The following is a 24157-nucleotide window of genomic DNA, read 5'->3' on the forward strand; positions in this document are numbered from 1 at the left end:
TGAGCTACCGAAGGCGGAGACAGCAAAGCTTTCCGTGATGCATTCATCTGTCTTTCAATAATGGTTGTGGCGCAGTTGGGTGCGGGTGCTGCAGTGGAATGAGAAAACTCATGAATACGACCTAGGGCTAGCTCTCCAAATGGCCACTTCCTAGAATGCTTTCTCAGCTACATCTTTTCAACTTAAAGGGGGATTGCTTACCTACCTTAATGTGCTGGGCTGGCTTGAAGGAAAGAAGGGGACCTAGAAATTGAAATTCTACACAAAAGGAAATGTGATCAAAGGGTATGGGGCAAAGGTAGTCCACAGCCCTTTGGAAGCATTTGTGACCAAAGTATGACAGCATGGAAACGTCAAGGAGAGGCCAGAAAGTTAGGGGAGGCATTACGACATGCATCACTACGCACTGAGCATGAAGAACATGCATGTTTAATGCCTCTGTGAATGGAAAGGGAAAAGCAAAATCATGGTCCAATCGCAAGTGATTGGGATAAAGAAGACATTCAGTTTTTCTTAAACCTTCTGTAAGGAGTCTCTGGTTTAGAGGAAGAATTCACATCAATGGCCAAGACAGCTGTGACCGTTTTCTATACCGAGATTGCCAAGATGAACCACCACTTTGGTTTCTTGGGGGAGAAAGATTCTTTTTTCTATAAAGACCGAAAATGAGATAGCCCCATTTCACAAGCTTTCCCAAGGCAAGAGCCGGGCAATGTCGGCGGTGGTCTGGCCCCAGCTGCATGTCATCTCACTTCCTGACCCATGGTGACAGCCTAGGGTTCTGCCAAAAGGCAAGATGAGCCTGGCAAAAGGCTGGAGATGCCGGGGATCGAACCCGGGGCCTCATACATGCAAAGCATGCGCTCTACCACTGAGCTACATCCCCCACGTCCTGGGGTGGGGGTGGGGCGGGCTGACCTTGCTTCACCGAAGGAAATCTGGAATTCTATGTACCTCAAATTCACCACATATGGCACTAGAAAATAAGGTGTCAGATGTGGGATTCCCCATGACTTACATCTGGATTGTATAGCACCATTTTATGGAATAAGGCTCACTCTAGAATGAACAAATGCCCCACATACAACAGCTAGATGCGATCTAAACATGCCAGAGTTTTCAAGGCAACTGGTTAAGGTTACATGAAAGAAGAATATGGTTGAGTGCTGCTTACAAATGTCCTGAGACGAATTAAGGTACTCTTGCTCTTACTGCAGGACACACAGCTATGTTACATAAGCACGTAAAGAGTTGAGATCCAGATGCATCTATTGCTAAGGACGGCACCTTAATTCTGAGTTTTAGTCCATTAAATTCTCAGTTACGTGGGGGAAAAATTCATGTGATCTTTCTGAGAGAGGTGAAAGGTATTCCCTGACTCTTTCGCATGGCTAATTGTAGGGGGTGTGGGTTTAATCACTGGAAAGAAATATTTTCCCACCATTATAACTCCATATGATTTTAATCCAGCGAGTCAATCGTATCGTATTTATATTCCAAGATAAGATAAGCGTTTTTGCCTCCTTTCCTCTTCAAGGGGTATAGACGTATTTCTGGGAGGGTTTGTGCAGCCTTCTGTGCAGTAGGCAGTGCGTCAGTCTCATAATCTGAAAGTCCTGAGTTTGATCCTCAGAGAGGGTATTTCTGTGCTCCTTTTGGCAAGACGAACATCTCAGATTTTCTCCAAATCTGTAAACTATTACTCCACTTCGCATCTTGCTCAGTTTTAGGGAGATGGTGGCTTTCTAAATTCCCTCTCGCATATATATATATATATATATATATATATATATATATGACCGCTCTCATTGTAGGCAAGGAGTAGCTGGGTCGGCTGACAAAACATCTACTTTGGTACAATGAGACTGGAAGTCTTCCAAGTGCCTTCATATATTTAGTCAAGGGTTTGGAATGAATTCTGATCTGCAGGTCCTTGTTTACTTCTCTTCCCACATCCCTCAGAAATGAGGATGTGGTCAATTTCATTAGAAAACAGAAGACATCTACCCTTCTGTCCCAGCATTTACTTGGAGCTCGGAATTTTTTTTTTTCTTAATCAGAGGGGAAGATAATGTCTTAATAACAGAGAAGGCGATGGAAACCTAAAGGGCGAAGTCCTCCGCGGCAGATTTGAACCGGCGAATTAAGGGTTACTGTTTTTGCACTACTCTCGGCCGCTCTATCAACTGAGCTACCGAAGGCGGAGACAGCAAAGCTTTCCGTGATGCATTCATCTGTCTTTCAATAATGGTTGTGGCGCAGTTGGGTGCGGGTGCTGCAGTGGAATGAGAAAACTCATGAATACGACCTAGGGCTAGCTCTCCAAATGGCCACTTCCTAGAATGCTTTCTCAGCTACATCTTTTCAACTTAAAGGGGGATTGCTTACCTACCTTAATGTGCTGGGCTGGCTTGAAGGAAAGAAGGGGACCTAGAAATTGAAATTCTACACAAAAGGAAATGTGATCAAAGGGTATGGGGCAAAGGTAGTCCACAGCCCTTTGGAAGCATTTGTGACCAAAGTATGACAGCATGGAAACGTCAAGGAGAGGCCAGAAAGTTAGGGGAGGCATTACGACATGCATCACTACGCACTGAGCATGAAGAACATGCATGTTTAATGCCTCTGTGAATGGAAAGGGAAAAGCAAAATCATGGTCCAATCGCAAGTGATTGGGATAAAGAAGACATTCAGTTTTTCTTAAACCTTCTGTAAGGAGTCTCTGGTTTAGAGGAAGAATTCACATCAATGGCCAAGACAGCTGTGACCGTTTTCTATACCGAGATTGCCAAGATGAACCACCACTTTGGTTTCTTGGGGGAGAAAGATTCTTTTTTCTATAAAGACCGAAAATGAGATAGCCCCATTTCACAAGCTTTCCCAAGGCAAGAGCCGGGCAATGTCGGCGGTGGTCTGGCCCCAGCTGCATGTCATCTCACTTCCTGACCCATGGTGACAGCCTAGGGTTCTGCCAAAAGGCAAGATGAGCCTGGCAAAAGGCTGGAGATGCCGGGGATCGAACCCGGGGCCTCATACATGCAAAGCATGCGCTCTACCACTGAGCTACATCCCCCACGTCCTGGGGTGGGGGTGGGGCGGGCTGACCTTGCTTCACCGAAGGAAATCTGGAATTCTATGTACCTCAAATTCACCACATATGGCACTAGAAAATAAGGTGTCAGATGTGGGATTCCCCATGACTTACATCTGGATTGTATAGCACCATTTTATGGAATAAGGCTCACTCTAGAATGAACAAATGCCCCACATACAACAGCTAGATGCGATCTAAACATGCCAGAGTTTTCAAGGCAACTGGTTAAGGTTACATGAAAGAAGAATATGGTTGAGTGCTGCTTACAAATGTCCTGAGACGAATTAAGGTACTCTTGCTCTTACTGCAGGACACACAGCTATGTTACATAAGCACGTAAAGAGTTGAGATCCAGATGCATCTATTGCTAAGGACGGCACCTTAATTCTGAGTTTTAGTCCATTAAATTCTCAGTTACGTGGGGGAAAAATTCATGTGATCTTTCTGAGAGAGGTGAAAGGTATTCCCTGACTCTTTCGCATGGCTAATTGTAGGGGGTGTGGGTTTAATCACTGGAAAGAAATATTTTCCCACCATTATAACTCCATATGATTTTAATCCAGCGAGTCAATCGTATCGTATTTATATTCCAAGATAAGATAAGCGTTTTTGCCTCCTTTCCTCTTCAAGGGGTATAGACGTATTTCTGGGAGGGTTTGTGCAGCCTTCTGTGCAGTAGGCAGTGCGTCAGTCTCATAATCTGAAAGTCCTGAGTTTGATCCTCAGAGAGGGTATTTCTGTGCTCCTTTTGGCAAGACGAACATCTCAGATTTTCTCCAAATCTGTAAACTATTACTCCACTTCGCATCTTGCTCAGTTTTAGGGAGATGGTGGCTTTCTAAATTCCCTCTCGCATATATATATATATATATATATATATATATATATGACCGCTCTCATTGTAGGCAAGGAGTAGCTGGGTCGGCTGACAAAACATCTACTTTGGTACAATGAGACTGGAAGTCTTCCAAGTGCCTTCATATATTTAGTCAAGGGTTTGGAATGAATTCTGATCTGCAGGTCCTTGTTTACTTCTCTTCCCACATCCCTCAGAAATGAGGATGTGGTCAATTTCATTAGAAAACAGAAGACATCTACCCTTCTGTCCCAGCATTTACTTGGAGCTCGGAATTTTTTTTTTTCTTAATCAGAGGGGAAGATAATGTCTTAATAACAGAGAAGGCGATGGAAACCTAAAGGGCGAAGTCCTCCGCGGCAGATTTGAACCGGCGAATTAAGGGTTACTGTTTTTGCACTACTCTCGGCCGCTCTATCAACTGAGCTACCGAAGGCGGAGACAGCAAAGCTTTCCGTGATGCATTCATCTGTCTTTCAATAATGGTTGTGGCGCAGTTGGGTGCGGGTGCTGCAGTGGAATGAGAAAACTCATGAATACGACCTAGGGCTAGCTCTCCAAATGGCCACTTCCTAGAATGCTTTCTCAGCTACATCTTTTCAACTTAAAGGGGGATTGCTTACCTACCTTAATGTGCTGGGCTGGCTTGAAGGAAAGAAGGGGACCTAGAAATTGAAATTCTACACAAAAGGAAATGTGATCAAAGGGTATGGGGCAAAGGTAGTCCACAGCCCTTTGGAAGCATTTGTGACCAAAGTATGACAGCATGGAAACGTCAAGGAGAGGCCAGAAAGTTAGGGGAGGCATTACGACATGCATCACTACGCACTGAGCATGAAGAACATGCATGTTTAATGCCTCTGTGAATGGAAAGGGAAAAGCAAAATCATGGTCCAATCGCAAGTGATTGGGATAAAGAAGACATTCAGTTTTTCTTAAACCTTCTGTAAGGAGTCTCTGGTTTAGAGGAAGAATTCACATCAATGGCCAAGACAGCTGTGACCGTTTTCTATACCGAGATTGCCAAGATGAACCACCACTTTGGTTTCTTGGGGGAGAAAGATTCTTTTTTCTATAAAGACCGAAAATGAGATAGCCCCATTTCACAAGCTTTCCCAAGGCAAGAGCCGGGCAATGTCGGCGGTGGTCTGGCTCGGCGGTGGTCTGGCCCCAGCTGCATGTCATCTCACTTCCTGACCCATGGTGACAGCCTAGGGTTCTGCCAAAAGGCAAGATGAGCCTGGCAAAAGGCTGGAGATGCCGGGGATCGAACCCGGGGCCTCATACATGCAAAGCATGCGCTCTACCACTGAGCTACATCCCCCACGTCCTGGGGTGGGGGTGGGGCGGGCTGACCTTGCTTCACCGAAGGAAATCTGGAATTCTATGTACCTCAAATTCACCACATATGGCACTAGAAAATAAGGTGTCAGATGTGGGATTCCCCATGACTTACATCTGGATTGTATAGCACCATTTTATGGAATAAGGCTCACTCTAGAATGAACAAATGCCCCACATACAACAGCTAGATGCGATCTAAACATGCCAGAGTTTTCAAGGCAACTGGTTAAGGTTACATGAAAGAAGAATATGGTTGAGTGCTGCTTACAAATGTCCTGAGACGAATTAAGGTACTCTTGCTCTTACTGCAGGACACACAGCTATGTTACATAAGCACGTAAAGAGTTGAGATCCAGATGCATCTATTGCTAAGGACGGCACCTTAATTCTGAGTTTTAGTCCATTAAATTCTCAGTTACGTGGGGGAAAAATTCATGTGATCTTTCTGAGAGAGGTGAAAGGTATTCCCTGACTCTTTCGCATGGCTAATTGTAGGGGGTGTGGGTTTAATCACTGGAAAGAAATATTTTCCCACCATTATAACTCCATATGATTTTAATCCAGCGAGTCAATCGTATCGTATTTATATTCCAAGATAAGATAAGCGTTTTTGCCTCCTTTCCTCTTCAAGGGGTATAGACGTATTTCTGGGAGGGTTTGTGCAGCCTTCTGTGCAGTAGGCAGTGCGTCAGTCTCATAATCTGAAAGTCCTGAGTTTGATCCTCAGAGAGGGTATTTCTGTGCTCCTTTTGGCAAGACGAACATCTCAGATTTTCTCCAAATCTGTAAACTATTACTCCACTTCGCATCTTGCTCAGTTTTAGGGAGATGGTGGCTTTCTAAATTCCCTCTCGCATATATATATATATATATATATATATATATATATATGACCGCTCTCATTGTAGGCAAGGAGTAGCTGGGTCGGCTGACAAAACATCTACTTTGGTACAATGAGACTGGAAGTCTTCCAAGTGCCTTCATATATTTAGTCAAGGGTTTGGAATGAATTCTGATCTGCAGGTCCTTGTTTACTTCTCTTCCCACATCCCTCAGAAATGAGGATGTGGTCAATTTCATTAGAAAACAGAAGACATCTACCCTTCTGTCCCAGCATTTACTTGGAGCTCGGAATTTTTTTTTTTCTTAATCAGAGGGGAAGATAATGTCTTAATAACAGAGAAGGCGATGGAAACCTAAAGGGCGAAGTCCTCCGCGGCAGATTTGAACCGGCGAATTAAGGGTTACTGTTTTTGCACTACTCTCGGCCGCTCTATCAACTGAGCTACCGAAGGCGGAGACAGCAAAGCTTTCCGTGATGCATTCATCTGTCTTTCAATAATGGTTGTGGCGCAGTTGGGTGCGGGTGCTGCAGTGGAATGAGAAAACTCATGAATACGACCTAGGGCTAGCTCTCCAAATGGCCACTTCCTAGAATGCTTTCTCAGCTACATCTTTTCAACTTAAAGGGGGATTGCTTACCTACCTTAATGTGCTGGGCTGGCTTGAAGGAAAGAAGGGGACCTAGAAATTGAAATTCTACACAAAAGGAAATGTGATCAAAGGGTATGGGGCAAAGGTAGTCCACAGCCCTTTGGAAGCATTTGTGACCAAAGTATGACAGCATGGAAACGTCAAGGAGAGGCCAGAAAGTTAGGGGAGGCATTACGACATGCATCACTACGCACTGAGCATGAAGAACATGCATGTTTAATGCCTCTGTGAATGGAAAGGGAAAAGCAAAATCATGGTCCAATCGCAAGTGATTGGGATAAAGAAGACATTCAGTTTTTCTTAAACCTTCTGTAAGGAGTCTCTGGTTTAGAGGAAGAATTCACATCAATGGCCAAGACAGCTGTGACCGTTTTCTATACCGAGATTGCCAAGATGAACCACCACTTTGGTTTCTTGGGGGAGAAAGATTCTTTTTTCTATAAAGACCGAAAATGAGATAGCCCCATTTCACAAGCTTTCCCAAGGCAAGAGCCGGGCAATGTCGGCGGTGGTCTGGCCCCAGCTGCATGTCATCTCACTTCCTGACCCATGGTGACAGCCTAGGGTTCTGCCAAAAGGCAAGATGAGCCTGGCAAAAGGCTGGAGATGCCGGGGATCGAACCCGGGGCCTCATACATGCAAAGCATGCGCTCTACCACTGAGCTACATCCCCCACGTCCTGGGGTGGGGGTGGGGCGGGCTGACCTTGCTTCACCGAAGGAAATCTGGAATTCTATGTACCTCAAATTCACCACATATGGCACTAGAAAATAAGGTGTCAGATGTGGGATTCCCCATGACTTACATCTGGATTGTATAGCACCATTTTATGGAATAAGGCTCACTCTAGAATGAACAAATGCCCCACATACAACAGCTAGATGCGATCTAAACATGCCAGAGTTTTCAAGGCAACTGGTTAAGGTTACATGAAAGAAGAATATGGTTGAGTGCTGCTTACAAATGTCCTGAGACGAATTAAGGTACTCTTGCTCTTACTGCAGGACACACAGCTATGTTACATAAGCACGTAAAGAGTTGAGATCCAGATGCATCTATTGCTAAGGACGGCACCTTAATTCTGAGTTTTAGTCCATTAAATTCTCAGTTACGTGGGGGAAAAATTCATGTGATCTTTCTGAGAGAGGTGAAAGGTATTCCCTGACTCTTTCGCATGGCTAATTGTAGGGGGTGTGGGTTTAATCACTGGAAAGAAATATTTTCCCACCATTATAACTCCATATGATTTTAATCCAGCGAGTCAATCGTATCGTATTTATATTCCAAGATAAGATAAGCGTTTTTGCCTCCTTTCCTCTTCAAGGGGTATAGACGTATTTCTGGGAGGGTTTGTGCAGCCTTCTGTGCAGTAGGCAGTGCGTCAGTCTCATAATCTGAAAGTCCTGAGTTTGATCCTCAGAGAGGGTATTTCTGTGCTCCTTTTGGCAAGACGAACATCTCAGATTTTCTCCAAATCTGTAAACTATTACTCCACTTCGCATCTTGCTCAGTTTTAGGGAGATGGTGGCTTTCTAAATTCCCTCTCGCATATATATATATATATATATATATATATATATATATATATGACCGCTCTCATTGTAGGCAAGGAGTAGCTGGGTCGGCTGACAAAACATCTACTTTGGTACAATGAGACTGGAAGTCTTCCAAGTGCCTTCATATATTTAGTCAAGGGTTTGGAATGAATTCTGATCTGCAGGTCCTTGTTTACTTCTCTTCCCACATCCCTCAGAAATGAGGATGTGGTCAATTTCATTAGAAAACAGAAGACATCTACCCTTCTGTCCCAGCATTTACTTGGAGCTCGGAATTTTTTTTTTTCTTAATCAGAGGGGAAGATAATGTCTTAATAACAGAGAAGGCGATGGAAACCTAAAGGGCGAAGTCCTCCGCGGCAGATTTGAACCGGCGAATTAAGGGTTACTGTTTTTGCACTACTCTCGGCCGCTCTATCAACTGAGCTACCGAAGGCGGAGACAGCAAAGCTTTCCGTGATGCATTCATCTGTCTTTCAATAATGGTTGTGGCGCAGTTGGGTGCGGGTGCTGCAGTGGAATGAGAAAACTCATGAATACGACCTAGGGCTAGCTCTCCAAATGGCCACTTCCTAGAATGCTTTCTCAGCTACATCTTTTCAACTTAAAGGGGGATTGCTTACCTACCTTAATGTGCTGGGCTGGCTTGAAGGAAAGAAGGGGACCTAGAAATTGAAATTCTACACAAAAGGAAATGTGATCAAAGGGTATGGGGCAAAGGTAGTCCACAGCCCTTTGGAAGCATTTGTGACCAAAGTATGACAGCATGGAAACGTCAAGGAGAGGCCAGAAAGTTAGGGGAGGCATTACGACATGCATCACTACGCACTGAGCATGAAGAACATGCATGTTTAATGCCTCTGTGAATGGAAAGGGAAAAGCAAAATCATGGTCCAATCGCAAGTGATTGGGATAAAGAAGACATTCAGTTTTTCTTAAACCTTCTGTAAGGAGTCTCTGGTTTAGAGGAAGAATTCACATCAATGGCCAAGACAGCTGTGACCGTTTTCTATACCGAGATTGCCAAGATGAACCACCACTTTGGTTTCTTGGGGGAGAAAGATTCTTTTTTCTATAAAGACCGAAAATGAGATAGCCCCATTTCACAAGCTTTCCCAAGGCAAGAGCCGGGCAATGTCGGCGGTGGTCTGGCCCCAGCTGCATGTCATCTCACTTCCTGACCCATGGTGACAGCCTAGGGTTCTGCCAAAAGGCAAGATGAGCCTGGCAAAAGGCTGGAGATGCCGGGGATCGAACCCGGGGCCTCATACATGCAAAGCATGCGCTCTACCACTGAGCTACATCCCCCACGTCCTGGGGTGGGGGTGGGGCGGGCTGACCTTGCTTCACCGAAGGAAATCTGGAATTCTATGTACCTCAAATTCACCACATATGGCACTAGAAAATAAGGTGTCAGATGTGGGATTCCCCATGACTTACATCTGGATTGTATAGCACCATTTTATGGAATAAGGCTCACTCTAGAATGAACAAATGCCCCACATACAACAGCTAGATGCGATCTAAACATGCCAGAGTTTTCAAGGCAACTGGTTAAGGTTACATGAAAGAAGAATATGGTTGAGTGCTGCTTACAAATGTCCTGAGACGAATTAAGGTACTCTTGCTCTTACTGCAGGACACACAGCTATGTTACATAAGCACGTAAAGAGTTGAGATCCAGATGCATCTATTGCTAAGGACGGCACCTTAATTCTGAGTTTTAGTCCATTAAATTCTCAGTTACGTGGGGGAAAAATTCATGTGATCTTTCTGAGAGAGGTGAAAGGTATTCCCTGACTCTTTCGCATGGCTAATTGTAGGGGGTGTGGGTTTAATCACTGGAAAGAAATATTTTCCCACCATTATAACTCCATATGATTTTAATCCAGCGAGTCAATCGTATCGTATTTATATTCCAAGATAAGATAAGCGTTTTTGCCTCCTTTCCTCTTCAAGGGGTATAGACGTATTTCTGGGAGGGTTTGTGCAGCCTTCTGTGCAGTAGGCAGTGCGTCAGTCTCATAATCTGAAAGTCCTGAGTTTGATCCTCAGAGAGGGTATTTCTGTGCTCCTTTTGGCAAGACGAACATCTCAGATTTTCTCCAAATCTGTAAACTATTACTCCACTTCGCATCTTGCTCAGTTTTAGGGAGATGGTGGCTTTCTAAATTCCCTCTCGCATATATATATATATATATATATATATATATATATATGACCGCTCTCATTGTAGGCAAGGAGTAGCTGGGTCGGCTGACAAAACATCTACTTTGGTACAATGAGACTGGAAGTCTTCCAAGTGCCTTCATATATTTAGTCAAGGGTTTGGAATGAATTCTGATCTGCAGGTCCTTGTTTACTTCTCTTCCCACATCCCTCAGAAATGAGGATGTGGTCAATTTCATTAGAAAACAGAAGACATCTACCCTTCTGTCCCAGCATTTACTTGGAGCTCGGAATTTTTTTTTTTCTTAATCAGAGGGGAAGATAATGTCTTAATAACAGAGAAGGCGATGGAAACCTAAAGGGCGAAGTCCTCCGCGGCAGATTTGAACCGGCGAATTAAGGGTTACTGTTTTTGCACTACTCTCGGCCGCTCTATCAACTGAGCTACCGAAGGCGGAGACAGCAAAGCTTTCCGTGATGCATTCATCTGTCTTTCAATAATGGTTGTGGCGCAGTTGGGTGCGGGTGCTGCAGTGGAATGAGAAAACTCATGAATACGACCTAGGGCTAGCTCTCCAAATGGCCACTTCCTAGAATGCTTTCTCAGCTACATCTTTTCAACTTAAAGGGGGATTGCTTACCTACCTTAATGTGCTGGGCTGGCTTGAAGGAAAGAAGGGGACCTAGAAATTGAAATTCTACACAAAAGGAAATGTGATCAAAGGGTATGGGGCAAAGGTAGTCCACAGCCCTTTGGAAGCATTTGTGACCAAAGTATGACAGCATGGAAACGTCAAGGAGAGGCCAGAAAGTTAGGGGAGGCATTACGACATGCATCACTACGCACTGAGCATGAAGAACATGCATGTTTAATGCCTCTGTGAATGGAAAGGGAAAAGCAAAATCATGGTCCAATCGCAAGTGATTGGGATAAAGAAGACATTCAGTTTTTCTTAAACCTTCTGTAAGGAGTCTCTGGTTTAGAGGAAGAATTCACATCAATGGCCAAGACAGCTGTGACCGTTTTCTATACCGAGATTGCCAAGATGAACCACCACTTTGGTTTCTTGGGGGAGAAAGATTCTTTTTTCTATAAAGACCGAAAATGAGATAGCCCCATTTCACAAGCTTTCCCAAGGCAAGAGCCGGGCAATGTCGGCGGTGGTCTGGCCCCAGCTGCATGTCATCTCACTTCCTGACCCATGGTGACAGCCTAGGGTTCTGCCAAAAGGCAAGATGAGCCTGGCAAAAGGCTGGAGATGCCGGGGATCGAACCCGGGGCCTCATACATGCAAAGCATGCGCTCTACCACTGAGCTACATCCCCCACGTCCTGGGGTGGGGGTGGGGCGGGCTGACCTTGCTTCACCGAAGGAAATCTGGAATTCTATGTACCTCAAATTCACCACATATGGCACTAGAAAATAAGGTGTCAGATGTGGGATTCCCCATGACTTACATCTGGATTGTATAGCACCATTTTATGGAATAAGGCTCACTCTAGAATGAACAAATGCCCCACATACAACAGCTAGATGCGATCTAAACATGCCAGAGTTTTCAAGGCAACTGGTTAAGGTTACATGAAAGAAGAATATGGTTGAGTGCTGCTTACAAATGTCCTGAGACGAATTAAGGTACTCTTGCTCTTACTGCAGGACACACAGCTATGTTACATAAGCACGTAAAGAGTTGAGATCCAGATGCATCTATTGCTAAGGACGGCACCTTAATTCTGAGTTTTAGTCCATTAAATTCTCAGTTACGTGGGGGAAAAATTCATGTGATCTTTCTGAGAGAGGTGAAAGGTATTCCCTGACTCTTTCGCATGGCTAATTGTAGGGGGTGTGGGTTTAATCACTGGAAAGAAATATTTTCCCACCATTATAACTCCATATGATTTTAATCCAGCGAGTCAATCGTATCGTATTTATATTCCAAGATAAGATAAGCGTTTTTGCCTCCTTTCCTCTTCAAGGGGTATAGACGTATTTCTGGGAGGGTTTGTGCAGCCTTCTGTGCAGTAGGCAGTGCGTCAGTCTCATAATCTGAAAGTCCTGAGTTTGATCCTCAGAGAGGGTATTTCTGTGCTCCTTTTGGCAAGACGAACATCTCAGATTTTCTCCAAATCTGTAAACTATTACTCCACTTCGCATCTTGCTCAGTTTTAGGGAGATGGTGGCTTTCTAAATTCCCTCTCGCATATATATATATATATATATATATATATATATATATGACCGCTCTCATTGTAGGCAAGGAGTAGCTGGGTCGGCTGACAAAACATCTACTTTGGTACAATGAGACTGGAAGTCTTCCAAGTGCCTTCATATATTTAGTCAAGGGTTTGGAATGAATTCTGATCTGCAGGTCCTTGTTTACTTCTCTTCCCACATCCCTCAGAAATGAGGATGTGGTCAATTTCATTAGAAAACAGAAGACATCTACCCTTCTGTCCCAGCATTTACTTGGAGCTCGGAATTTTTTTTTTTCTTAATCAGAGGGGAAGATAATGTCTTAATAACAGAGAAGGCGATGGAAACCTAAAGGGCGAAGTCCTCCGCGGCAGATTTGAACCGGCGAATTAAGGGTTACTGTTTTTGCACTACTCTCGGCCGCTCTATCAACTGAGCTACCGAAGGCGGAGACAGCAAAGCTTTCCGTGATGCATTCATCTGTCTTTCAATAATGGTTGTGGCGCAGTTGGGTGCGGGTGCTGCAGTGGAATGAGAAAACTCATGAATACGACCTAGGGCTAGCTCTCCAAATGGCCACTTCCTAGAATGCTTTCTCAGCTACATCTTTTCAACTTAAAGGGGGATTGCTTACCTACCTTAATGTGCTGGGCTGGCTTGAAGGAAAGAAGGGGACCTAGAAATTGAAATTCTACACAAAAGGAAATGTGATCAAAGGGTATGGGGCAAAGGTAGTCCACAGCCCTTTGGAAGCATTTGTGACCAAAGTATGACAGCATGGAAACGTCAAGGAGAGGCCAGAAAGTTAGGGGAGGCATTACGACATGCATCACTACGCACTGAGCATGAAGAACATGCATGTTTAATGCCTCTGTGAATGGAAAGGGAAAAGCAAAATCATGGTCCAATCGCAAGTGATTGGGATAAAGAAGACATTCAGTTTTTCTTAAACCTTCTGTAAGGAGTCTCTGGTTTAGAGGAAGAATTCACATCAATGGCCAAGACAGCTGTGACCGTTTTCTATACCGAGATTGCCAAGATGAACCACCACTTTGGTTTCTTGGGGGAGAAAGATTCTTTTTTCTATAAAGACCGAAAATGAGATAGCCCCATTTCACAAGCTTTCCCAAGGCAAGAGCCGGGCAATGTCGGCGGTGGTCTGGCCCCAGCTGCATGTCATCTCACTTCCTGACCCATGGTGACAGCCTAGGGTTCTGCCAAAAGGCAAGATGAGCCTGGCAAAAGGCTGGAGATGCCGGGGATCGAACCCGGGGCCTCATACATGCAAAGCATGCGCTCTACCACTGAGCTACATCCCCCACGTCCTGGGGTGGGGGTGGGGCGGGCTGACCTTGCTTCACCGAAGGAAATCTGGAATTCTATGTACCTCAAATTCACCACATATGGCACTAGAAAATAAGGTGTCAGATGTGGGATTCCCCATGACTTACATCTGGATTGTATAGCACCATTTTATGGAATAAGGCTCACTCTAGAATGAACAAATGCCCCACATACAACAGCTAGATGCGATCTAAACATGCCAGAGTTTTCAAGGCAACTGGTTAAGGTTACATGAAAGAAGAATATGGTTGAGTGCTGCTTACAAATGTCCTGAGACGAATTAAGGTACTCTTGCTCTTACTGCAGGACACACAGCTATGTTACATAAGCACGTAAAGAGTTGAGATCCAGATGCATCTATTGCTAAGGACGGCACCTTAATTCTGAGTTTTAGTCCATTAAATTCTCAGTTACGTGGGGGAAAAATTCATGTGATCTTTCTGAGAGAGGTGAAAGGTATTCCCTGACTCTTTCGCATGGCTAATTGTAGGGGGTGTGGGTTTAATCACTGGAAAGAAATATTTTCCCACCATTATAACTCCATATGATTTTAATCCAGCGAGTCAATCGTATCGTATTTATATTCCAAGATAAGATAAGCGTTTTTGCCTCCTTTCCTCTTCAAGGGGTATAGACGTATTTCTGGGAGGGTTTGTGCAGCCTTCTGTGCAGTAGGCAGTGCGTCAGTCTCATAATCTGAAAGTCCTGAGTTTGATCCTCAGAGAGGGTATTTCTGTGCTCCTTTTGGCAAGACGAACATCTCAGATTTTCTCCAAATCTGTAAACTATTACTCCACTTCGCATCTTGCTCAGTTTTAGGGAGATGGTGGCTTTCTAAATTCCCTCTCGCATATATATATATATATATATATATATATATATATATGACCGCTCTCATTGTAGGCAAGGAGTAGCTGGGTCGGCTGACAAAACATCTACTTTGGTACAATGAGACTGGAAGTCTTCCAAGTGCCTTCATATATTTAGTCAAGGGTTTGGAATGAATTCTGATCTGCAGGTCCTTGTTTACTTCTCTTCCCACATCCCTCAGAAATGAGGATGTGGTCAATTTCATTAGAAAACAGAAGACATCTACCCTTCTGTCCCAGCATTTACTTGGAGCTCGGAATTTTTTTTTTTCTTAATCAGAGGGGAAGATAATGTCTTAATAACAGAGAAGGCGATGGAAACCTAAAGGGCGAAGTCCTCCGCGGCAGATTTGAACCGGCGAATTAAGGGTTACTGTTTTTGCACTACTCTCGGCCGCTCTATCAACTGAGCTACCGAAGGCGGAGACAGCAAAGCTTTCCGTGATGCATTCATCTGTCTTTCAATAATGGTTGTGGCGCAGTTGGGTGCGGGTGCTGCAGTGGAATGAGAAAACTCATGAATACGACCTAGGGCTAGCTCTCCAAATGGCCACTTCCTAGAATGCTTTCTCAGCTACATCTTTTCAACTTAAAGGGGGATTGCTTACCTACCTTAATGTGCTGGGCTGGCTTGAAGGAAAGAAGGGGACCTAGAAATTGAAATTCTACACAAAAGGAAATGTGATCAAAGGGTATGGGGCAAAGGTAGTCCACAGCCCTTTGGAAGCATTTGTGACCAAAGTATGACAGCATGGAAACGTCAAGGAGAGGCCAGAAAGTTAGGGGAGGCATTACGACATGCATCACTACGCACTGAGCATGAAGAACATGCATGTTTAATGCCTCTGTGAATGGAAAGGGAAAAGCAAAATCATGGTCCAATCGCAAGTGATTGGGATAAAGAAGACATTCAGTTTTTCTTAAACCTTCTGTAAGGAGTCTCTGGTTTAGAGGAAGAATTCACATCAATGGCCAAGACAGCTGTGACCGTTTTCTATACCGAGATTGCCAAGATGAACCACCACTTTGGTTTCTTGGGGGAGAAAGATTCTTTTTTCTATAAAGACCGAAAATGAGATAGCCCCATTTCACAAGCTTTCCCAAGGCAAGAGCCGGGCAATGTCGGCGGTGGTCTGGCCCCAGCTGCATGTCATCTCACTTCCTGACCCATGGTGACAGCCTAGGGTTCTGCCAAAAGGCAAGATGAGCCTGGCAAAAGGCTGGAGATGCCGGGGATCGAACCCGGGGCCTCATACATGCAAAGCATGCGCTCTACCACTGAGCTACATCCCCCACGTCCTGGGGTGGGGGTGGGGCGGGCTGACCTTGCTTCACCGAAGGAAATCTGGAATTCTATGTACCTCAAATTCACCACATATGGCACTAGAAAATAAGGTGTCAGATGTGGGATTCCCCATGACTTACATCTGGATTGTATAGCACCATTTTATGGAATAAGGCTCACTCTAGAATGAACAAATGCCCCACATACAACAGCTAGATGCGATCTAAACATGCCAGAGTTTTCAAGGCAACTGGTTAAGGTTACATGAAAGAAGAATATGGTTGAGTGCTGCTTACAAATGTCCTGAGACGAATTAAGGTACTCTTGCTCTTACTGCAGGACACACAGCTATGTTACATAAGCACGTAAAGAGTTGAGATCCAGATGCATCTATTGCTAAGGACGGCACCTTAATTCTGAGTTTTAGTCCATTAAATTCTCAGTTACGTGGGGGAAAAATTCATGTGATCTTTCTGAGAGAGGTGAAAGGTATTCCCTGACTCTTTCGCATGGCTAATTGTAGGGGGTGTGGGTTTAATCACTGGAAAGAAATATTTTCCCACCATTATAACTCCATATGATTTTAATCCAGCGAGTCAATCGTATCGTATTTATATTCCAAGATAAGATAAGCGTTTTTGCCTCCTTTCCTCTTCAAGGGGTATAGACGTATTTCTGGGAGGGTTTGTGCAGCCTTCTGTGCAGTAGGCAGTGCGTCAGTCTCATAATCTGAAAGTCCTGAGTTTGATCCTCAGAGAGGGTATTTCTGTGCTCCTTTTGGCAAGACGAACATCTCAGATTTTCTCCAAATCTGTAAACTATTACTCCACTTCGCATCTTGCTCAGTTTTAGGGAGATGGTGGCTTTCTAAATTCCCTCTCGCATATATATATATATATATATATATATATATATATATATGACCGCTCTCATTGTAGGCAAGGAGTAGCTGGGTCGGCTGACAAAACATCTACTTTGGTACAATGAGACTGGAAGTCTTCCAAGTGCCTTCATATATTTAGTCAAGGGTTTGGAATGAATTCTGATCTGCAGGTCCTTGTTTACTTCTCTTCCCACATCCCTCAGAAATGAGGATGTGGTCAATTTCATTAGAAAACAGAAGACATCTACCCTTCTGTCCCAGCATTTACTTGGAGCTCGGAATTTTTTTTTTTCTTAATCAGAGGGGAAGATAATGTCTTAATAACAGAGAAGGCGATGGAAACCTAAAGGGCGAAGTCCTCCGCGGCAGATTTGAACCGGCGAATTAAGGGTTACTGTTTTTGCACTACTCTCGGCCGCTCTATCAACTGAGCTACCGAAGGCGGAGACAGCAAAGCTTTCCGTGATGCATTCATCTGTCTTTCAATAATGGTTGTGGCGCAGTTGGGTGCGGGTGCTGCAGTGGAATGAGAAAACTCATGAATACGACCTAGGGCTAGCTCTCCAAATGGCCACTTCCTAGAATGCTTTCTCAGCTACATCTTTTCAACTTAAAGGGGGATTGCTTACCTACCTTAATGTGCTGGGCTGGCTTGAAGGAAAGAAGGGGACCTAGAAATTGAAATTCTACACAAAAGGAAATGTGATCAAAGGGTATGGGGCAAAGGTAGTCCACAGCCCTTTGGAAGCATTTGTGACCAAAGTATGACAGCATGGAAACGTCAAGGAGAGGCCAGAAAGTTAGGGGAGGCATTACGACATGCATCACTACGCACTGAGCATGAAGAACATGCATGTTTAATGCCTCTGTGAATGGAAAGGGAAAAGCAAAATCATGGTCCAATCGCAAGTGATTGGGATAAAGAAGACATTCAGTTTTTCTTAAACCTTCTGTAAGGAGTCTCTGGTTTAGAGGAAGAATTCACATCAATGGCCAAGACAGCTGTGACCGTTTTCTATACCGAGATTGCCAAGATGAACCACCACTTTGGTTTCTTGGGGGAGAAAGATTCTTTTTTCTATAAAGACCGAAAATGAGATAGCCCCATTTCACAAGCTTTCCCAAGGCAAGAGCCGGGCAATGTCGGCGGTGGTCTGGCCCCAGCTGCATGTCATCTCACTTCCTGACCCATGGTGACAGCCTAGGGTTCTGCCAAAAGGCAAGATGAGCCTGGCAAAAGGCTGGAGATGCCGGGGATCGAACCCGGGGCCTCATACATGCAAAGCATGCGCTCTACCACTGAGCTACATCCCCCACGTCCTGGGGTGGGGGTGGGGCGGGCTGACCTTGCTTCACCGAAGGAAATCTGGAATTCTATGTACCTCAAATTCACCACATATGGCACTAGAAAATAAGGTGTCAGATGTGGGATTCCCCATGACTTACATCTGGATTGTATAGCACCATTTTATGGAATAAGGCTCACTCTAGAATGAACAAATGCCCCACATACAACAGCTAGATGCGATCTAAACATGCCAGAGTTTTCAAGGCAACTGGTTAAGGTTACATGAAAGAAGAATATGGTTGAGTGCTGCTTACAAATGTCCTGAGACGAATTAAGGTACTCTTGCTCTTACTGCAGGACACACAGCTATGTTACATAAGCACGTAAAGAGTTGAGATCCAGATGCATCTATTGCTAAGGACGGCACCTTAATTCTGAGTTTTAGTCCATTAAATTCTCAGTTACGTGGGGGAAAAATTCATGTGATCTTTCTGAGAGAGGTGAAAGGTATTCCCTGACTCTTTCGCATGGCTAATTGTAGGGGGTGTGGGTTTAATCACTGGAAAGAAATATTTTCCCACCATTATAACTCCATATGATTTTAATCCAGCGAGTCAATCGTATCGTATTTATATTCCAAGATAAGATAAGCGTTTTTGCCTCCTTTCCTCTTCAAGGGGTATAGACGTATTTCTGGGAGGGTTTGTGCAGCCTTCTGTGCAGTAGGCAGTGCGTCAGTCTCATAATCTGAAAGTCCTGAGTTTGATCCTCAGAGAGGGTATTTCTGTGCTCCTTTTGGCAAGACGAACATCTCAGATTTTCTCCAAATCTGTAAACTATTACTCCACTTCGCATCTTGCTCAGTTTTAGGGAGATGGTGGCTTTCTAAATTCCCTCTCGCATATATATATATATATATATATATATATATATATATATGACCGCTCTCATTGTAGGCAAGGAGTAGCTGGGTCGGCTGACAAAACATCTACTTTGGTACAATGAGACTGGAAGTCTTCCAAGTGCCTTCATATATTTAGTCAAGGGTTTGGAATGAATTCTGATCTGCAGGTCCTTGTTTACTTCTCTTCCCACATCCCTCAGAAATGAGGATGTGGTCAATTTCATTAGAAAACAGAAGACATCTACCCTTCTGTCCCAGCATTTACTTGGAGCTCGGAATTTTTTTTTTTCTTAATCAGAGGGGAAGATAATGTCTTAATAACAGAGAAGGCGATGGAAACCTAAAGGGCGAAGTCCTCCGCGGCAGATTTGAACCGGCGAATTAAGGGTTACTGTTTTTGCACTACTCTCGGCCGCTCTATCAACTGAGCTACCGAAGGCGGAGACAGCAAAGCTTTCCGTGATGCATTCATCTGTCTTTCAATAATGGTTGTGGCGCAGTTGGGTGCGGGTGCTGCAGTGGAATGAGAAAACTCATGAATACGACCTAGGGCTAGCTCTCCAAATGGCCACTTCCTAGAATGCTTTCTCAGCTACATCTTTTCAACTTAAAGGGGGATTGCTTACCTACCTTAATGTGCTGGGCTGGCTTGAAGGAAAGAAGGGGACCTAGAAATTGAAATTCTACACAAAAGGAAATGTGATCAAAGGGTATGGGGCAAAGGTAGTCCACAGCCCTTTGGAAGCATTTGTGACCAAAGTATGACAGCATGGAAACGTCAAGGAGAGGCCAGAAAGTTAGGGGAGGCATTACGACATGCATCACTACGCACTGAGCATGAAGAACATGCATGTTTAATGCCTCTGTGAATGGAAAGGGAAAAGCAAAATCATGGTCCAATCGCAAGTGATTGGGATAAAGAAGACATTCAGTTTTTCTTAAACCTTCTGTAAGGAGTCTCTGGTTTAGAGGAAGAATTCACATCAATGGCCAAGACAGCTGTGACCGTTTTCTATACCGAGATTGCCAAGATGAACCACCACTTTGGTTTCTTGGGGGAGAAAGATTCTTTTTTCTATAAAGACCGAAAATGAGATAGCCCCATTTCACAAGCTTTCCCAAGGCAAGAGCCGGGCAATGTCGGCGGTGGTCTGGCCCCAGCTGCATGTCATCTCACTTCCTGACCCATGGTGACAGCCTAGGGTTCTGCCAAAAGGCAAGATGAGCCTGGCAAAAGGCTGGAGATGCCGGGGATCGAACCCGGGGCCTCATACATGCAAAGCATGCGCTCTACCACTGAGCTACATCCCCCACGTCCTGGGGTGGGGGTGGGGCGGGCTGACCTTGCTTCACCGAAGGAAATCTGGAATTCTATGTACCTCAAATTCACCACATATGGCACTAGAAAATAAGGTGTCAGATGTGGGATTCCCCATGACTTACATCTGGATTGTATAGCACCATTTTATGGAATAAGGCTCACTCTAGAATGAACAAATGCCCCACATACAACAGCTAGATGCGATCTAAACATGCCAGAGTTTTCAAGGCAACTGGTTAAGGTTACATGAAAGAAGAATATGGTTGAGTGCTGCTTACAAATGTCCTGAGACGAATTAAGGTACTCTTGCTCTTACTGCAGGACACACAGCTATGTTACATAAGCACGTAAAGAGTTGAGATCCAGATGCATCTATTGCTAAGGACGGCACCTTAATTCTGAGTTTTAGTCCATTAAATTCTCAGTTACGTGGGGGAAAAATTCATGTGATCTTTCTGAGAGAGGTGAAAGGTATTCCCTGACTCTTTCGCATGGCTAATTGTAGGGGGTGTGGGTTTAATCACTGGAAAGAAATATTTTCCCACCATTATAACTCCATATGATTTTAATCCAGCGAGTCAATCGTATCGTATTTATATTCCAAGATAAGATAAGCGTTTTTGCCTCCTTTCCTCTTCAAGGGGTATAGACGTATTTCTGGGAGGGTTTGTGCAGCCTTCTGTGCAGTAGGCAGTGCGTCAGTCTCATAATCTGAAAGTCCTGAGTTTGATCCTCAGAGAGGGTATTTCTGTGCTCCTTTTGGCAAGACGAACATCTCAGATTTTCTCCAAATCTGTAAACTATTACTCCACTTCGCATCTTGCTCAGTTTTAGGGAGATGGTGGCTTTCTAAATTCCCTCTCGCATATATATATATATATATATATATATATATATATATGACCGCTCTCATTGTAGGCAAGGAGTAGCTGGGTCGGCTGACAAAACATCTACTTTGGTACAATGAGACTGGAAGTCTTCCAAGTGCCTTCATATATTTAGTCAAGGGTTTGGAATGAATTCTGATCTGCAGGTCCTTGTTTACTTCTCTTCCCACATCCCTCAGAAATGAGGATGTGGTCAATTTCATTAGAAAACAGAAGACATCTACCCTTCTGTCCCAGCATTTACTTGGAGCTCGGAATTTTTTTTTTTCTTAATCAGAGGGGAAGATAATGTCTTAATAACAGAGAAGGCGATGGAAACCTAAAGGGCGAAGTCCTCCGCGGCAGATTTGAACCGGCGAATTAAGGGTTACTGTTTTTGCACTACTCTCGGCCGCTCTATCAACTGAGCTACCGAAGGCGGAGACAGCAAAGCTTTCCGTGATGCATTCATCTGTCTTTCAATAATGGTTGTGGCGCAGTTGGGTGCGGGTGCTGCAGTGGAATGAGAAAACTCATGAATACGACCTAGGGCTAGCTCTCCAAATGGCCACTTCCTAGAATGCTTTCTCAGCTACATCTTTTCAACTTAAAGGGGGATTGCTTACCTACCTTAATGTGCTGGGCTGGCTTGAAGGAAAGAAGGGGACCTAGAAATTGAAATTCTACACAAAAGGAAATGTGATCAAAGGGTATGGGGCAAAGGTAGTCCACAGCCCTTTGGAAGCATTTGTGACCAAAGTATGACAGCATGGAAACGTCAAGGAGAGGCCAGAAAGTTAGGGGAGGCATTACGACATGCATCACTACGCACTGAGCATGAAGAACATGCATGTTTAATGCCTCTGTGAATGGAAAGGGAAAAGCAAAATCATGGTCCAATCGCAAGTGATTGGGATAAAGAAGACATTCAGTTTTTCTTAAACCTTCTGTAAGGAGTCTCTGGTTTAGAGGAAGAATTCACATCAATGGCCAAGACAGCTGTGACCGTTTTCTATACCGAGATTGCCAAGATGAACCACCACTTTGGTTTCTTGGGGGAGAAAGATTCTTTTTTCTATAAAGACCGAAAATGAGATAGCCCCATTTCACAAGCTTTCCCAAGGCAAGAGCCGGGCAATGTCGGCGGTGGTCTGGCCCCAGCTGCATGTCATCTCACTTCCTGACCCATGGTGACAGCCTAGGGTTCTGCCAAAAGGCAAGATGAGCCTGGCAAAAGGCTGGAGATGCCGGGGATCGAACCCGGGGCCTCATACATGCAAAGCATGCGCTCTACCACTGAGCTACATCCCCCACGTCCTGGGGTGGGGGTGGGGCGGGCTGACCTTGCTTCACCGAAGGAAATCTGGAATTCTATGTACCTCAAATTCACCACATATGGCACTAGAAAATAAGGTGTCAGATGTGGGATTCCCCATGACTTACATCTGGATTGTATAGCACCATTTTATGGAATAAGGCTCACTCTAGAATGAACAAATGCCCCACATACAACAGCTAGATGCGATCTAAACATGCCAGAGTTTTCAAGGCAACTGGTTAAGGTTACATGAAAGAAGAATATGGTTGAGTGCTGCTTACAAATGTCCTGAGACGAATTAAGGTACTCTTGCTCTTACTGCAGGACACACAGCTATGTTACATAAGCACGTAAAGAGTTGAGATCCAGATGCATCTATTGCTAAGGACGGCACCTTAATTCTGAGTTTTAGTCCATTAAATTCTCAGTTACGTGGGGGAAAAATTCATGTGATCTTTCTGAGAGAGGTGAAAGGTATTCCCTGACTCTTTCGCATGGCTAATTGTAGGGGGTGTGGGTTTAATCACTGGAAAGAAATATTTTCCCACCATTATAACTCCATATGATTTTAATCCAGCGAGTCAATCGTATCGTATTTATATTCCAAGATAAGATAAGCGTTTTTGCCTCCTTTCCTCTTCAAGGGGTATAGACGTATTTCTGGGAGGGTTTGTGCAGCCTTCTGTGCAGTAGGCAGTGCGTCAGTCTCATAATCTGAAAGTCCTGAGTTTGATCCTCAGAGAGGGTATTTCTGTGCTCCTTTTGGCAAGACGAACATCTCAGATTTTCTCCAAATCTGTAAACTATTACTCCACTTCGCATCTTGCTCAGTTTTAGGGAGATGGTGGCTTTCTAAATTCCCTCTCGCATATATATATATATATATATATATATATATATATATGACCGCTCTCATTGTAGGCAAGGAGTAGCTGGGTCGGCTGACAAAACATCTACTTTGGTACAATGAGACTGGAAGTCTTCCAAGTGCCTTCATATATTTAGTCAAGGGTTTGGAATGAATTCTGATCTGCAGGTCCTTGTTTACTTCTCTTCCCACATCCCTCAGAAATGAGGATGTGGTCAATTTCATTAGAAAACAGAAGACATCTACCCTTCTGTCCCAGCATTTACTTGGAGCTCGGAATTTTTTTTTTTCTTAATCAGAGGGGAAGATAATGTCTTAATAACAGAGAAGGCGATGGAAACCTAAAGGGCGAAGTCCTCCGCGGCAGATTTGAACCGGCGAATTAAGGGTTACTGTTTTTGCACTACTCTCGGCCGCTCTATCAACTGAGCTACCGAAGGCGGAGACAGCAAAGCTTTCCGTGATGCATTCATCTGTCTTTCAATAATGGTTGTGGCGCAGTTG

At 44.2% G+C, this 24157-nt stretch overlaps 11 non-coding genes across 11 annotated transcripts; all 11 read right to left on the reverse strand.

Annotated features, from left to right (window-relative positions):
- Positions 1 to 814: 814 nt before the first annotated feature.
- TRNAA-UGC (transfer RNA alanine (anticodon UGC)) lies at positions 815 to 886 on the reverse strand. The gene has a single exon. It is a non-coding gene; the product is annotated as a tRNA-Ala (tRNA).
- Positions 887 to 3001: 2115 nt separating this feature from the next.
- Positions 3002 to 3073, reverse strand: TRNAA-UGC (transfer RNA alanine (anticodon UGC)). Its single transcript has one exon. It is a non-coding gene; the product is annotated as a tRNA-Ala (tRNA).
- A 2129-nt stretch (positions 3074 to 5202) lies between these two features.
- TRNAA-UGC (transfer RNA alanine (anticodon UGC)) lies at positions 5203 to 5274 on the reverse strand. The gene has a single exon. It is a non-coding gene; the product is annotated as a tRNA-Ala (tRNA).
- Positions 5275 to 7389: 2115 nt separating this feature from the next.
- On the reverse strand, positions 7390 to 7461 carry TRNAA-UGC (transfer RNA alanine (anticodon UGC)). The gene has a single exon. It is a non-coding gene; the product is annotated as a tRNA-Ala (tRNA).
- Positions 7462 to 9580: 2119 nt separating this feature from the next.
- TRNAA-UGC (transfer RNA alanine (anticodon UGC)) lies at positions 9581 to 9652 on the reverse strand. Its single transcript has one exon. It is a non-coding gene; the product is annotated as a tRNA-Ala (tRNA).
- A 2115-nt stretch (positions 9653 to 11767) lies between these two features.
- TRNAA-UGC (transfer RNA alanine (anticodon UGC)) lies at positions 11768 to 11839 on the reverse strand. Its single transcript has one exon. It is a non-coding gene; the product is annotated as a tRNA-Ala (tRNA).
- Positions 11840 to 13954: 2115 nt separating this feature from the next.
- TRNAA-UGC (transfer RNA alanine (anticodon UGC)) lies at positions 13955 to 14026 on the reverse strand. The gene has a single exon. It is a non-coding gene; the product is annotated as a tRNA-Ala (tRNA).
- A 2115-nt stretch (positions 14027 to 16141) lies between these two features.
- TRNAA-UGC (transfer RNA alanine (anticodon UGC)) lies at positions 16142 to 16213 on the reverse strand. The gene has a single exon. It is a non-coding gene; the product is annotated as a tRNA-Ala (tRNA).
- A 2117-nt stretch (positions 16214 to 18330) lies between these two features.
- Positions 18331 to 18402, reverse strand: TRNAA-UGC (transfer RNA alanine (anticodon UGC)). Its single transcript has one exon. It is a non-coding gene; the product is annotated as a tRNA-Ala (tRNA).
- Positions 18403 to 20519: 2117 nt separating this feature from the next.
- TRNAA-UGC (transfer RNA alanine (anticodon UGC)) lies at positions 20520 to 20591 on the reverse strand. The gene has a single exon. It is a non-coding gene; the product is annotated as a tRNA-Ala (tRNA).
- A 2115-nt stretch (positions 20592 to 22706) lies between these two features.
- On the reverse strand, positions 22707 to 22778 carry TRNAA-UGC (transfer RNA alanine (anticodon UGC)). The gene has a single exon. It is a non-coding gene; the product is annotated as a tRNA-Ala (tRNA).
- Positions 22779 to 24157: the final 1379 nt, after the last annotated feature.

Source organism: Pleurodeles waltl, unplaced genomic scaffold (genome assembly GCF_031143425.1).
Source record: "Pleurodeles waltl isolate 20211129_DDA unplaced genomic scaffold, aPleWal1.hap1.20221129 scaffold_162, whole genome shotgun sequence".
NCBI classification, from domain to species: Eukaryota; Metazoa; Chordata; class Amphibia; order Caudata; family Salamandridae; genus Pleurodeles; species Pleurodeles waltl.